The sequence below is a fragment of the Sphaerodactylus townsendi genome, linkage group LG13, assembly GCF_021028975.2.
Source record: "Sphaerodactylus townsendi isolate TG3544 linkage group LG13, MPM_Stown_v2.3, whole genome shotgun sequence".
Taxonomy (NCBI): Eukaryota; Metazoa; Chordata; class Lepidosauria; order Squamata; family Sphaerodactylidae; genus Sphaerodactylus; species Sphaerodactylus townsendi.
The window spans coordinates 55,543,865-55,559,980 of NC_059437.1; positions in this window are offsets into that span (position 1 = coordinate 55,543,865).

Here is a 16,116-nt window from a genome sequence, read left to right on the forward strand (position 1 = left end):
TNGTGTGTGTGTGTGTGTGTGTGTGTGTCTGTGTGTGTGTGTGTGAGAGAGACAGACAGACAGACAGACAGACAGACAGACAGACAGACAGACAGACACTCAGATTTTGCACCGGGCTGGATTTTCCCTAGATACGCCTCTATTGATCTGGATGGTCCAGGCTAACCTGATCTTCTCAGATCTCAGAAGCTAAGCAGGGTTGGCCCTGCGGAGTACCGTACTTGAATGGCAAACCACTATGGAAGTCCATGGTGGCTATGCAGAAGTAGGCAGTGGCAAACCACCTCTTGCTCGTCTCTTGCTCTGAAAAAGCCCAAGTTGGTTCACCATGAATCAGTTGCTACTTGATAGCATTTTCCACCATCGCTGCTTGTTCTGTGTGGAGATGTCGGGTTGAGGAAGGCCCCTGGTTCTTGCAAACATTGTTCAGTACCACTGAATAATGGCCACTTCCCAAGGGGGTGTGTGTGTGTGTGTGTGTTTTCTGTGGTTGTATGCAAGATCAGGGGAAAAAATTAAGAATGTGGCAAAATGCATCCTTCTGGAAATTCCATCTTTCTTTTAGCAAAGTACATTTCCAGTTCTTGGTTTTGAAGATAAGCTTGAAAGTGTCTGGCAACTGCTTACAAACCACAAAAATAGTACAAGGAAGGTTCCCGCGGTCGAAAGGTGGGACTTCTGAGCCCACCATAACTCTTTGGCTCTGCCCCTTTGTGATTTGCAATACTGGAAGGATGCACTAAACAAATAAAAATGGGGCCCCAGAGGAAATGGTGTGGAAGGGTGTGGGAAAGGAATGTTGAAACCTCACACAGATCTCTGAAAACTTCATTTGCAGGGTTTTCTAAGCTCTTGGACACAGGTGTCAAACTCGCAGCTTTCCAGATGTTATGGACTACAGTTCCCACCATCGGGGATGATGGGAACTGTAGTCCATAACATCTGGAGGGCCGCAAGTTTGACACCTATGCTCTTGGGGATTTGAAGCAGACTTATTTCTCCCCTTCCTTCTTCCCCTTTAACTTACACTCGGCGGCTCTCAGTATTCTGTCCGTTTTATCATATTTTTACTGTTCATCAGCCTGTTCCATGATTTTTTAAATTAACCTGTTCTTTCTTTTGGTTAATTTACAAAACAACTTTTTCCAACATTCGTTGGCGAATCACCCGTGTAGGTAGAGAATTTGTATCCTGTCTGCATATGGCCTGCTTATGCAGAGTTGGGTATCTACACGGGAGTAAGCCAGTTTACTATTCAATATAACAGATGCAGAATAAGATAAATTATGTAAATTTGGCATGATTTATGTAGGTTGCAGAATTTTTCTGCCTCTGGAACAGAAATCTGGATTAGGTGCAGAATTCTGATTTCTTACTGAGTATGTGGAATTCTTTGTAGGCGTAGACAGAAATGTGACTAAAATGTAATTGCTCTTGATCAGGGGGAGAGGGAGGGACTCTCCTCAAACCACACCCCCATGCGCTACCCTAATTTGGCCCTTCCTGTTGGCTAACAGTATATTGGGGACAAGAGGGTTGGCTATCCAATTTACTCAATATGGATCAAATCTGAATAAATGTGATTTCTTAAGAAGTGTACTTTCTACTTGACAGTAGGGCACTGTGCATAATTTCTTTCTGCATTGCACCCCCAGCCCACTGCCTGCTCTCCTCGGCTCGGCTCGGCTCTTGGCTTCTTGACCACCTACGCTCTTGCAAATCGCTCCAACCTTTCTGTGTCCCTTGCTGACCTTCCATTGGCCTCCTCTGGGAAGCAGATGGCCTGCAGAAAGACTTTTAGGTGACCTTTAAACCCCTTCTTTGTGTCACAAGGTCTTTAATCCCATTACGGGCCTTAACAAAGGGTAATGGGAATACTTGGTGTGCGTTTTTTGTTTAAGATATATTGCGGCCCTAGCAAAGCCATGGGTCAGTTTGCAGCCACGTGCCTTTCGAAACAGTTAGTCATCGCTGGAAAATCTGGTTTTTCGGGGCTTGCTGATGAGTCATGCTCGTCTGATGATTTATGTTGACACTGATGAGGGATGACTGTAGCTTCGGTTTGCCTGGCGGTGTTAACTGTGACATCGTCTGGAGCCGGGACTTAGGAGAGATTAGCTGCCAAAATCTCTTCTCTCTACCAACAGGTGAAATTGCCTTCCTATTCAAGCTGTCTGTTGTGGTTCCCAGCCTTTGTGCAAGGTCATGCTAATGCGCTGCGAGAAACTGAAGTCTTATATAAGCCCAAAGGTCCCACCCACAGAAAAGGGTGTCAGTATAACTCTGGACGCCTCAGCACTGTGGTCTTCCTCCTTTCAGCCATCCGGTACTAGAGGCGTGCAATTCTGCCGCGTCTTCAATGTGGCTGCATCATTGAATTACTCCAAATGTAAAGCCTTGGCAGAGTTATTGACCTCTGGGGGTGTTGGGGTGTTGAATCTCTGCATGAGTCACGGTTCTTGGCTTATATCCTCCAATGACGGATAATTCTGCCTTGTTTCTACCTTGGGCATGGTTGCATCAAGTATATTCTCTTAGAAATGTTTTTGTACTGTTCGATTCCTCCTGATGCAGCGATGCAGCAGAATTTCCCCACCTTTGGAGGAGGCATGCCCAGAGATGTAGGAGCCGGGCTCCTCTGAATGTAATAACTCTTATGCTTTAAAAAGTAAATAGTTTCAGACATAAGAGTGACACATCCTTGTAAATATAAATTGACAGCTTGCCTCAACTAGGGCCAGGACCCAACCTGTTGCAATGCTCTGTTCTTCTCTGGTCCCAACTTGGTGCAATGCTCTCTTCTTCAGGGTCTGTAAGACTGAGCTGTTCCACCAGGCACACGGTTGAGGCAGTCGTGGTTTTTACCATCCAGGCTCCCCTTCCCCACCTTTTCCAATCTTTTTACTCTTGTATTTTATTGCATTTCCATTTCATGCCATCTTTTTATGCTCCTCTCTCTCTATTGTACTCTGGTTTTATTGGAATATAATTCGCCATCTTGTTTTAGAAAGATGTAATAGTTGGATGGAGATCCTGGTTTAAATTGATGCTGTATTTTCTGCAAATGTTGGAAGCTGCCCTGGGCCAGTGCGGGCAGCTTCAGTTTTTGGCAGGATACAAAACTAATAAATGAAATTAGGTAGATGCTTTTCCCCTGAGCTACAGGACACCCTCCCCCTGGGAGAAACAGCTGCCTGAGGCTTTGGACAGGAGGTTGAGTGCCCAGATGAGGGCACTTATCCAATCTGTGTTGCGCCGCCTGCATTGGCTTCCAGTTGAGTTCCGAATCATCTTCAAGGTGTGGGTGTTGACCTTTAAGGCCTTACGCAGCCTGGGACCCTTGTACCTTCAGGACTGCATTACCCCATATGTCCCTACTCGGCCTCTGCGCTCAGCAGAGGCCTTTTTGCTGGTGGTTCCTGGCCCCTCAATGATGCGACTGGCCTCCACTCGGGCCAGGGCCTTTTCAGCCCTGGCCCCTGCCTGGTGGAACACTCTCCCTCCAGCTGTCCGGGCCCTGTGGGATCTTGGTGAATTCCGCAGGGCCTGTAAGACTGAGTTGTTCCGCCAGGCTTTTGGAGTGTCCAGTCGCTGACTGAGTGCCCCTTTTATTCCTCCGGTTCGGAGTTCCCGTTGTCATCTACGGGACCTGTTGTCATCTACAGCGTTGTCATCTACAGCGACTTTTCTGTTTTGCTTCCCCCCTCTCTGGGAGGGTTTTAATTGGGGTTATTGCGTGACATGATCTTTGTTAATCTTATCACTGTGTTTTAATTTAATTTTAATGGGGTTGTTTGTATGGGTTGTTGTACACGGCGCAGAGGAAGTTATGTTGTGCACCGCTCAGAGCCCTCCGGGGGTAGAGCGGTATAAAAATCTAATAAATAAATAAATAAATAAATAAATATAAAACCCATAAATGAGTGAGTGAGTGAGTGAGTGAGTGAGTGAGTGAGTGAGTGAATGAATGAATGAATGAATGAATGAATGAATGAATAAATAAATAAATAAATAAATAAATAAATAAATAAAATGGAGGGGTCAGCCTGCCATCCCACCCTTTCTTTGACATCTGGCACGATTGCTGAATTGGAAGGTAAGAAAGTCTTAGCTGTGCAGTGATGCAGACTTTAAATTGTTCACGGCAATTTTTAGTATCTCGATTTCAGAAGAAACTGACACAACATGAAATTGGTATCTCTGCGTGGGTGGCTTACTTATCTTAATGTTACTTTTTCATTTCATCTCTTACCTCCCCCCCACTGTTGCATAAATAGATGTGGCTTCGTGTTTATGGCAGAAGAAATTTGAAATCTAAATATTTTCTGTCTTCAGACTGTCTCTCTGGCTTATAACTGATGGTAGGCGTCTTAAAAAGGCTTTTGAGTGGTGGTAGTTTCTGGTTTGTTTTTTAAGATGGCAGGGAGGGTGGCTGGCTGCTAAAACGTAGGAGCTTTGGCAGGGGCAGAGGGTCCGGTCGTAGAGCCGTGGGAAGGCAGGGAAATGGCACCTGCCAGAGGCCTTCCTTTTCAGTAGATTGTTGGCTTGCAGAGTACCATCTGCGTACATAGAATTATAGAATCATAGGCCCCTTCCACACATGCAAAATAATGCGTTTTCAAACCACTTTCACAACTGTTTGCAAGTGGATTTTGCTATTCTGCACAGCTTCAAAGAGCACTGAAAGCAGTTTGAAAGTGCATTATTCTGCATGTGCGGAACGAGCCATAGAGTTGGAAGAGACCCCAAGGGCCATCAAGTCCAACCCCCTGCCATGCAGGAACACACCATCAAAGCACTCCTGACAGATGGCCATCCAGCCTCTCTTTAAAAACTTCTAAAGGAGGAGACTCTGCCACACTCTGAGGTAGTGCATTCCACTGTCTAACAGCCCTGACTGTCAGGAAGTTTTTCCTGATGTTTAGGTGGAATCTCTTTTCCTTCACCTTGAACCCATGACTTCTGGTTCTCTGGAGCAGCAGAAAACAAGCTTGCTCCCTCCCCAACATGACATCCCTTCAAATATCTAAACAGGGCTATCATGCCATCTCTTAACCTTCTCTTCACCAAACTAAACATCCCCAGCTCCCTAAATGTCTCCTTTTAGGGCCGTTGTGGTGAACCCTTGGCACTCCAGATGTCCTAGGCATTCCAGATGTCCTAGGCCAATTGGCCATGCTTGGCAGGGGCTGATGGGAATTGTAGTCTATAACATCTGGAGTGCCAAAGGTTCGCCACCACTGTTTTAGGGCATGGACTCCAGACCTTTTACCTTTTTGCATGGGTCCTATTCAGGTCAGCATTAGTAGATGGCGACAGGTTCTGGCCCCAGGAAGCTTACAGTCTCAATAGTGGATAGGACTATGGAGCCAGTGTGGTGAAATGCAGGGAGAACCAGGCTTGATTCCCACTCTTCCACATGAATGGCAGACTCTTAACTGGTGAAGCAGATTTGTTTCCTTACTCCTACATTCCTGCTGGGTGACTGTGGGCTATTTTCAGTTCTCTCAGAACTTTCTCAGCCCCACTTACCTCTCTTGTGGGGAGAGGAACGGAAAGGAGTTCGTAAGTCTCTTTGAGACTCATTACAGAAGAGAAAGGTTGGGTATAAATCCAAATTCTTCTTCATTTTATTCTAATAATCCTCATTCTCAGTGACCAAAGGCAATACTGTATAATGTTGTATCTAATCTGGAGGAACCGGGTTTGATTCCCAGCTCTGCCACCTGAGCTGTGGAGGCTTATCTGGGGAATTCAGATTAGCCTGGGCACTCCCACACACGCTAGCTGGGTGACCTTGGGCTAGTCACAGCTTCTTGGAGCTCTCTCAGCCCCACCTACCTCACAGGGTGTTTGTTGTGAGGGGGGAAGGGCAAGGAGATTGTCAGCCCCTTTGAGTCTCCTGCAGGAGAGAAAGGGGGGATATAAATCCAAACTCTTCTTCTTCTTCTTCTTGATCACACACTGTGGCTGCCTCTATCTCGGTTGCCAGCCTCCAGGTAGGGTCTGGAGATCTTCTGAAACTACATCTGATCTCCGGAGCACAGCAATAAGTTCCCTTGGAGAAAATGGCTACTTTGGATGATGAACGTGGTGGCATTATGCCCCTTCTTTTCCCAAACATTGCCTTTCCCATGCTCCACAATGATCACCAGGAATTTCGCTGCTCGGAGCTGGCAGTATCCACACATTGTTGGATTTTGAGCAATTGGTGTGCTGTGGCAAACATTCACAGTTGGTTGTTCCTTTGTTGAGAAGATGCTCCCATCACGAATGATTGCTGTAGGAGAATAGCCAAAGATGTGTGGGTGAAGCGGCCTCTGTCACAAGCTGATCTGGCTCACTGCTGGAGAGATAACAATACTGGCATATTTTCTCTGTGAGTGAAGGAAGGAGGGTTTGTGCTTCATAGATACTGTTCTCGCCTGAAGAACTCCAGAGCGGGAGAACTAGCAGTGCTGAATAGGATCTGGGCCAAATGCTAAGTGAGGGAGAGGCTAGAGCAGTGATGGCGAACCTATGGCACGGGTGTCAGAGGTGGCACTCAGAGCCCTCTCTGTGGGCACGTGTGCGCAGAGCTCGTCATGTGATAATAGTGCAGTTATTTCAGGGAGATTATTAGCACTAAACCTAAGACCTAGTTTTGGGGAAGCAATGTAGGTAACCCTGTTAAGCGCTGTTAAACCCTACTGATTTTCATGAGAAGAACTAAAGCAAGATCCTTTACCTGGGAGTAAGCTCGGTTACTGGCAATGGGGCTTGCTTCTGAGTAAATCCTTCTAGAGTCGTGATTCACCCATTCAAAGTGTTGCACAGTTGCTTCAAAGCAAAGCCACTAACTACTACCAAGCTTACTCCCGAGTAACACGTGCCTTGGAGCCAACCGTTTTTCCTATACTAAAACCTCAGTATTCAGGTTAAATTGCCATGTTGGCACTTTGCGATAAATAAGTGGGTTTTGGGTTGCAGTTTGGGCACTCAGTCTTGAAAAGGTTCGCCATCACTGGGCTAGGGTCTGCAACCTGTGGCTCTCCAGATGTCCATGGACTACAAATCCCATCAGCCCCTGCCAGCATGGCCAGTTGGCCATGCTGGCAGGGGTTGATGGGATTTGTAGTCTATGGACACCTGGAGAGCTGCAGGTTGCAGATCCCTGGGCTAAAGGATGAAGAAACAAACACCATCAATAAATATACACCAGCTAAACTGATATGTAGATCAACAAAAGCTTCCACTTACTATCATTAAAAGCAGCGACAATTAAAAGAGGTACCTAAAAAACAGGTCAGCAGACAAAATTAATGTCTGCCATAATATTGGTCTGTTTTGTAGGGCTGTTGGAGATAACGATTCTGGAATAATATGCGTCAAGTACTTTGAGCACCTCAAATTCTTTTTAAAATTTACCTGATTTCATCATTTATACTCCACCTTTTTCCTCATTGGGGACCCAAAGTTCTATCCATTATATCGTCACGACAATCCTGTGTAGGTAGGTTAGGCTGAGAGTGTATGACTGGCCCACGGGCAGCCAGCAAGAGTCCATGGCAGAGTGCGGATTTAAGCCTGGGTCTCCTGGGTCCTAGTCCAACGCTGTAACCACTACACCACGCTGTATTTTGAATGCATGAAGAGCACCATTGCTTATTTGTTCCTGGAACCCTGAAGATTCAAATCTGATTTGCTTTAGAATCCTGTCATCTAATGAAGTCTGCAACTTGGGTTGCCAATTCCAAGCTGGGGCATTCCTAGAGAGTTGTGTCCAGTACCTGGGGAGGATAGGGGAATGGCCTCAGTGGGGATGTAATTCCATACTGTTTAATCTCCAAAGATGCCATTTTCTCCAGAGGAATTACAGTTATCCTTTGCATCTTGCAGGGGTTGGGGGCACAGCGCCCCCTGCGATCTGGAAAATCTGCGTAACTCTGCTCCCTGGTTTGCCCATAGGTCAGTGGTGGCAAACCTTTGGCACTCCAGATGTTATGGACTACAGTTCCCATCAGCCCCTGCCAATTGGCCATGCTGGCAGGGGCTGATGGGAACTGTAGTCCATAACATCTGGAGTGCCAAAGGTTTGCCACCACTGCCATAAGTCGAGGGAGGCAGTTCCTGGCCCAGTGGTGTTACTCTGCCGTTGCCGGCAGCTGCAGTACTCTCTGGCAGCTGGCATACCCGAGCCCTGGGCTATGGTGCCATCTTCAGAGTTGGGGCTGGCTACTGTCCTGAAACAACTCTAATTTACAGTCATTTCTTTTGCCAACCCACGATAAACTGAAATCACGATGGGGAAAGTCACAATGTGGAAGGGACTCTTGAGCTCGACCACAGGATAATTTGGGCATAGTACAGTGATGGCGAACCTTTTCGAGACCGACTGCCCAAATTGCAACCCAAAACCCACTTATTTATCGCAAAGTGCCAACACGGCAATTTAACCCGAATACTGAGGTTTTCGTTTAGAAAAAACGGTTGGCTCCAAGGCGTGCGTTACTCAGGAGTAAGCTTGGTGGTAGTCGATGGCTTTGCTTTGAAACAGCTGTGCAACTCTTCCAACGGGTGAATCACGACCCTAGGAGGGTTTACTCAGAAGCAAGCCCCATTGCCAGCAACCGAGCTTACTCCCAGGTAAAGGATCGTGCTTTAGTTTAACAGTGCTTAACAGGGTTACCTACACTACTTCCTCAAAACTAGGTCTTAGGTTTAATGCTAATAATCGAACCCAACGACCCAGGCCAGTCGGGGGGGCACTCTGTTTGCGCGTGCCCACAGAGAGGGTTCTGAGTGCCACCTCTGGCACCCGTGCCATAGGTTCGCCATCACTGCCATAGTACATGGAAGACTATTCTTCATTCTTGCTCGTGCAGTGCAAAAAGTGTAGCATCTTTTTTTCTTTTTGCAAGTAAATAAATGTATGTTTTTAAAAGTACACCCTGCTTTTTGTATTACACAGCCGCTCCGCGCTGTACAAGCGGTTCTTAAAAATAGTGGCATCACCACAGACTCCCTGGCGAGAAACACAGGCTGTTTTTAAATGTGGCTGCTTCTTAGGGCCTGTATAGCATGTTTGCCTGCTGTGTGCCTGAATCGCACGTTATTGCTTCGCTTTTAAAGACTCTGTTTTCAGAAAGGGCAAAATTTGGTTGTCAAACACTTCGTTGACCAAATCCCCAGCGAAGTTGTTTTGCAAATATATTGCACGCTTTGTGTGAGTGAATGTTCACTCTTGGGGATAAAACCAGGTATAGTTTTTAAGTTTTTGTAAAGGTCAAGCATCAAACCCTGATTGTCACAGAGATGTATGTGAGGCAAGTACAGGCCGGTACTGAGTGCCAGTAAGAAAGAGGCTGAAATTATTCCTTCTATTTTGGGCTTAGAGGCCTCTGAGTCAGATGGTACTAGGAAGAAATTTAACTGTCTTTTCAGCCCTTATGGAACAATATCTACTGGAATCTCATAACCTAAAGATGAGACTGAAATGTCCATGGCGTAGAGCAGGGGTGGGCAATTATTTTTTCCATGGGGCTGCATAAGAAACAGAAATATTGTGGAGGGCCGGGCCAAAAGGCAGAGGGGCGAGGCGCTTTTGAAAGCCCTCCAGAAGCCGGCAGCCAAGGCAACCGGCTTCTGAGGGGCTTTCAAAGACGCCTCGCTCCCCAGCAAGGCAAGGGGGCCAGTCAGGGTCATCCGGTGGGCCGGATGTGGCCCGTGTGCCGTATAATGCCCACGTATAATGCCCACGGCTTGCCTGTATAACTCACTGCTTCCTTCCACCACTACTGAATCCGGAATAAATTATGAAAAATAGTAAAAGGTGCAAATATTAATTGTGCAAGTACTAAGGGCAGAGGGTTTTTTTTCCGCCTAAGATATGCAAGCTGCAGAATTTAGCCTTTTCTCATCACAGTTTGGCTGAGTGCAGAATTTTAATCTCTCCGTATGTCATAGGCTACTGGCCACTCTGATTGTAATCTTGTGCCACGCTGCATTTTTTTTTCTGAAGCGAATGCGAACTGGCCACTGTCTGAGAGGACCTACGGAGCTGGAGAGGCTGCTGTTCCTTTGACTCCCACGCAAGGAACAGCGGGTGACTTGGCTTGCGCTATGCAAAACTCAGATAAGATTTTCAGAATTTTCCACTTAGACAAAGTAATTGATGACTGCCTGGGATCGTGGTCCTTTTGTGATGGGGAGGTTAATAATTTTTTTCCAGGCAGAATGAATGCAGTGGGGCTGATGTCCAAATTTGTTGCCGGCAGCGGCAGAAGGGGGTGAAGCCAGTGAAAGACAATGGGAAAGGCAGGAACGTTCTCTTACAATCCTTCCCAACCAACTTCCTTGGCAAGCAGGTTTGTGTTCAATCACTTAATTGCTCATCAGACTTCATCAGGGCTTCACCGGTACAGAGAAGCAGCATTATGTAACGGTTACGCAACACCAGATTGCGTTGCTTCGGATTAGGATCAAATCCTGCCTCTGCTACCTATCGTTCTTTCCCTCGGCATAATCTACCTCACAGGGCTGTTGTGAAGATGAAATGGAGGCAAGGAAAACTGGATATGGCATTTTGGGCTCCTTGGAGGAACAGTGAGATAAAAATGTTGTAGAAGTATATATATATTTTGCCATCAAGTTACAGCCGATTTGTGGCAACCTCGTGGAGTTTTCAAAGCAAAAGAGGTTCAGAGGTGGTTTGCCGGGCTTTTCTGCGCATGTCCGACAAGGATTAGACGCTTTTCGACACCCTCCCGGCAAACAACAAAGATTTAATGGCATAAAAGAGAAGATAAAGACTAATAATCAACTTGAAACAGAGAACTCAAAAGAGAGAACACCGGACAGCTTTGAAGAGACGAAAAACAAACCGGTGAGTCCAATTAAAATACTAAAAAGATAAAGGGCGAAGCAAAAACATGGCGCCCAAGGAAACTTATGTAACTAAAACAGATTTGTCAGAGCTAACAAATCAGATAAAGGCTTCCTTTGATGACTTTACTAAGACAACACAGATCAACCTGATTGCAATTGATAAAGACATACAAGACATGTCAAAGAAACTTTCCAACACTGCGGAGAGAGTGATTAAAAACGAGAAACAAATAAAGAAAAACACTGACGATATTGACTTCTTGAAATCAAAAATAGCCTCTCTCTCAGATAGACAAAGACGCGCAAACCTTCGTTTAATTGGAGTCCCGAGAATGGAGGACGAAACAGATATAAAAAACCAATTAATACAGTGGCTCAATTCTATAAACATTCCAACGACACCGGAATCGATAGATAGAGCCCACAGAGGATTTTCTCAGGGAAACAGAATTCCAGACATTATTTTCAAATGTACCACAGAAGAGATCAAAGAAACACTATACAAGAAGCTGAGAAATGCTCAGCCTTTGATGTATAAAGGAAAGAAAATTTTTGTGAGACCAGATCTCTCACCAGAAACGCTGCAAATCAAGAAAACACTAATGCCATATGCAAACGCTCTATTTAAAGCAAATAGAAGATTTTCATGGATATTACCAATGGCGATCCTACATTTTGAAAACAATCAGAAATATATAGCAAGAACCCCAAGAGAGGCACAACAACTTCTGGATAAACTGGGTCTCTCCTTGGAAGCTGCAGAACCTCAGACAGACAGTGATTCAGAAGAAGATGACATGCAGGACCAGGCTGCGACTTCACAAGATACCAGACGTTCAAAGCGCCAAAGAAAGATAACATAAGCCAAGACTTCTTCAAAAATTCTTTTAAATGGCTATATAACATTTCACTCTAAGTACTAATAGAATCTAACTGAATAACAATCACTAACTAAAATAACTCTTGTATGTAGTTTTTGGAAGATATTAAAACAGTAATCTGCTCTAACATTGTTTACTTTAACAATCTGGGAAAGGTTCCCAGACATTTGTTTTGAATAGTATTATCTAGCTTTAACACTGTTTCAGTAAACATCAAAATGGGCGGAATGCCCAGACAGAAAACTCTCTTCTGAGGGAAAAATAGGTTGTAAGATGCAATTTAGTTGATATGTATGTATTTAGAAGTATCTTTTTATTGGAATGTTATAAGAATTTTTAAACTGATTGATTGCCATTAACAGAGAGAATTGACTAAGAATATATGCTGGGGGGGGGAGGGAAGACCGCAGAGGCCGAAAATCCAAGATGTGGGAGGGAGGAATCTCTCCTCAGAACATCTGGGAAGGGGGAGAAGGGGGGAAAATGAGGGGAAAAAAGAATGAATATGAAACAGCAGCAGGCCCGAAAATAGTAGACAAAAATTATTACTTATGGCAGGAGATTTAAAACTTGTATCTGTAAATATTAACGGATTAAATTCCAATTTTAAAAGATTTAAACTAGCCAAACTAGTTAAGAAAGAAAACTGGGATTTGGTTTGCATCCAAGAAACACATAAAAGAAAGAGAGATATTGCTCCTTTAATAAAGCTACCGGGCTGGAGAACCTTATGTGAATCAAGGGCAGAGGGAAGGAAGAATGGTGTTGCTATTTTAGTGAAAAATAATATAAACATACAAGTGCAAAAAATATTGAAGGATCAAAATGGGAGATGGATTTTGTTACAAGGTTTCCTTAATGAGATACAAATAACACTAATGAACTTATATGCACCTAACAAAAAGCAAAAGAGTTTCCTACAGAAACAATTTAACAGAGTACAAAGGGAATATAAAGGAGAAACATTAATAGTGGGAGACTGTAATATGGATTTGAGAACTTATAAGGGCTTTAAACAATGGAATATAACTAATATGTATGAGGAGACGGGAAAATCACAACAACCAACTTTCTATTCTAACAGACATAAAAAATTTACATACATAGACTATATTCTGACAAAGAACATGGAGTCTATACAATGTGTAGAGATTCAGACACACAAAGAGTGGGTGTCAGACCATGCTCCGGTGGTAGCTACACTCAGACTGGCAAAAGAGGACAAACAGTATAGATGGAGATATGACAATATTATAATGAAGAATGAAAGAAATAAGAAGATTTTACAGGAAGGAATGAAAAACTATTTTTTAGAAAATAGAAACACCGTCTCTGACGGGATGTTGTGGGATGCCTCGAAGGCAGTAATGAGAGGGTATTGTATAGAAATACAAAAAAGACAGAAAAAGGCATTAAATAAGGAAAGACATCAATTAGTGGAAAAAATCAAAGACTGCAGAGACAAACTACAGAACAAAAATAATATAACTGACTATAATGAATTAAAACTACTAAATAAACAACTGGAGGAATTGGATCAATTAGAGTTATGGAAAAAAGACACATGGGTCAAAAATCAATTTCAAAGACCCAATATAAAGTCAATGAAACAACTAGCCAATTATTTAAAGAAAAAGAAAGAAAAACAAAGAGTTAAATCAATAATAAGTGAAAACAAAGAAAGAATAACAGGAAACATAAGAATTAGACAAAGGTTTGCACAATTTTATCAAAAATTATTTAAAAGAATAGACACAGAAAGGATAGAGGAAATACATAAAAAAGATCTAACACAGGAGGAGAAACAAAGTATGGAGAAAGATATAACACAAGAAGAAATAGGCTTAGTAATAAAAGAATTAAAGACCAACAAGTCTCCTGGTTTAGATGGATTTACAGCAGAGTATTACAAAGAAATGGCAGAAATATTAATACCTGAATTACAAAGGTTATATAATAAGATATTAAAGGGACAGAAAATACCAGAAACATGGAGAGAAACAGAAATAATCACTATATTAAAACCAGGGCGCAATCCAGAACAGGTTGAATCATACAGACCTATAAGTTTATTAAACCAGGATTATAAAATATTTACTAAAATATTGTCGAACAGAATAAAGGCAATATTACCAAAAATAATTGGTCAAGATCAATACGGATTCGTGAAGGATAGAGATATTAGCTATCCCATAAGAAATGTATTGAATGTGATGGAACATGGTAAGGATAAAAAATATGCCATGATAAAATTAGATGTCTATAAAGCATTTGACACAGTTAGCCACGCATATTTATTCCAAATAATGGAACAGACGGGATTTGGAAAGGGATTAATAATGATATTAAAAGAATTATATAAAAACAATAAAGCAAAGATTATGATAAATAATGGATGGTCGGAAGAAATTAGGATAGAAAGAGGGGTGAAACAAGGATGTCCGCTTTCTCCATCATTATTTGTAGTAGCAATGGAATACCTAGCGGATAGAATTAGAAATAATGGTAGGATCAAAGGCTATAAAATCAATAAAGAAGAAATAAGATTAAACTTATTTGCAGATGATTTATTACTAATAACAACTAACCCTGTAGAAACTTTAAAAGAATTAAAAATAATATTAGAAGACTTTCAAAAGCATTCTGGTTTGGTGGTTAATATGGAGAAATCTGAAATCCTGGGAATAAATATAGAAAAAAAACTACTAGGAAAAGAAATGGTGAAGAAGAAGATTAAATATTTAGGTATAACATTAACAAATAAGAAGGAAAAGATGTTTAAATATAATTACGAAGTAATATGGAAAAAAATAATGAAGCAATTAAAGGAGTGGCAAGGGAAGAATCTATCTATTTCTAAGAGAATAGTAGCATTAAAAATGTGTATAATGCCAAAACTCTTCTATCTATTTCGTACTTTGCCGTTGGAGATTAAGAAAAAACAATTTGAAGAATGGGATAAGAAAATTAAACTATGGGCATTTAATCAAAAGAAACCAAGAGTGATGAATAAAATAGTCTATATGTCTAAAAAACTAATGGGCTGGGGGCTCCCAAAATTACAGGAATATTACGAGGCATTTCAAATAAAAAGTTTGATGGGAATTCAAATAGATAAAAGAGACAGATGGATGAAGTTCGAAAATGAAATAAACTTGAACACGGGTAGCTTTGGAATATATTCAAGTTGTTCAAAAATAGAAAGACAAAAATTAAAAGGCCCTAGAAAGGTGTTAATGGAAATCTGGGAGAAATGGAAGGGAAAATGGATGCCAGGGCTACTGGGTGCGGCACCACTCGCGAGCATGGTTGGACAGGAAGGAGCACAAACAATAAGATCTCTACACAGACAAGGAATATACAAGGTAGCACAACTGTACAATGAAAGAGGAGAATTAATACCGTTTCCAAATTTTATAGAGAAAGGAGGTAAAGAAAACTGGTTACTATTAAGAGGAATCTGGGAAAAGATAAAAGCCTCCAGGAGGGAGGAAGAGTGTATAATGAAAAGTTGTATAAAAATATATGAGGAAAAGAAAGGACAAATATTAGGAGTTATATACAAAAACATGATAGAAGATCAAGAATTCATGATAAGAATCATAATGGAAAAATGGCAACAAGATGGAGTGAAAGACATAGACCTTATTAAAAGGATTATAGATAATATGAATAAAATAAAAATAGATAAATATGCAGAACTAGAGAAGAAATTAATATTAAAATGGTATAGAACACCGAAACAGTTGGCATATATGATAAGTGGGCTCAGTCCGAAATGTTGGCATTGTGGAGAAAAAAATGCAATATATACCCATATGTGGCTAGAATGTATAGAAGTAAAAAATATGTGGGAAAATGTGATAAAATACATAGAAAAGTATGTAAAGGTAAAAATAAAGATAAATATAGATTTACTATTTATAGGTATAGTGGATTATACTATAATAGAACAAAGAAAAAGAAAACTTTTCAAATTCATGATTAGAGCGGTCCATGCAGTAATAGCATTGGGGTGGAAGGACAAAAAAATCTGGACAATGCAGAAATGGTTGGAATATGTATGGGAGCAAATACAATTAGAAATTTTCGACACAATGTCAAGAAATCAAATATGGCAAGAAAAACAAAAGGATATGAAGGAGATTTGGATGGAATTCAAAGACTGGCTAAACGAAATTGGAATTACAGAAGAAAAATGGACAAGAAGATTGAAAAGAATGGACCTGCTGCTGCGCATCTAAAGAAGAGAAGAAGAAGGAGGGAGGGGGGAGAAAGGGGGAAAATGATATGGAGGATGTATATAAAGTATACAATATAAATCTGTAATAATTCCGAAATATCAATAAAAATATTTAAAAAAAAAAAA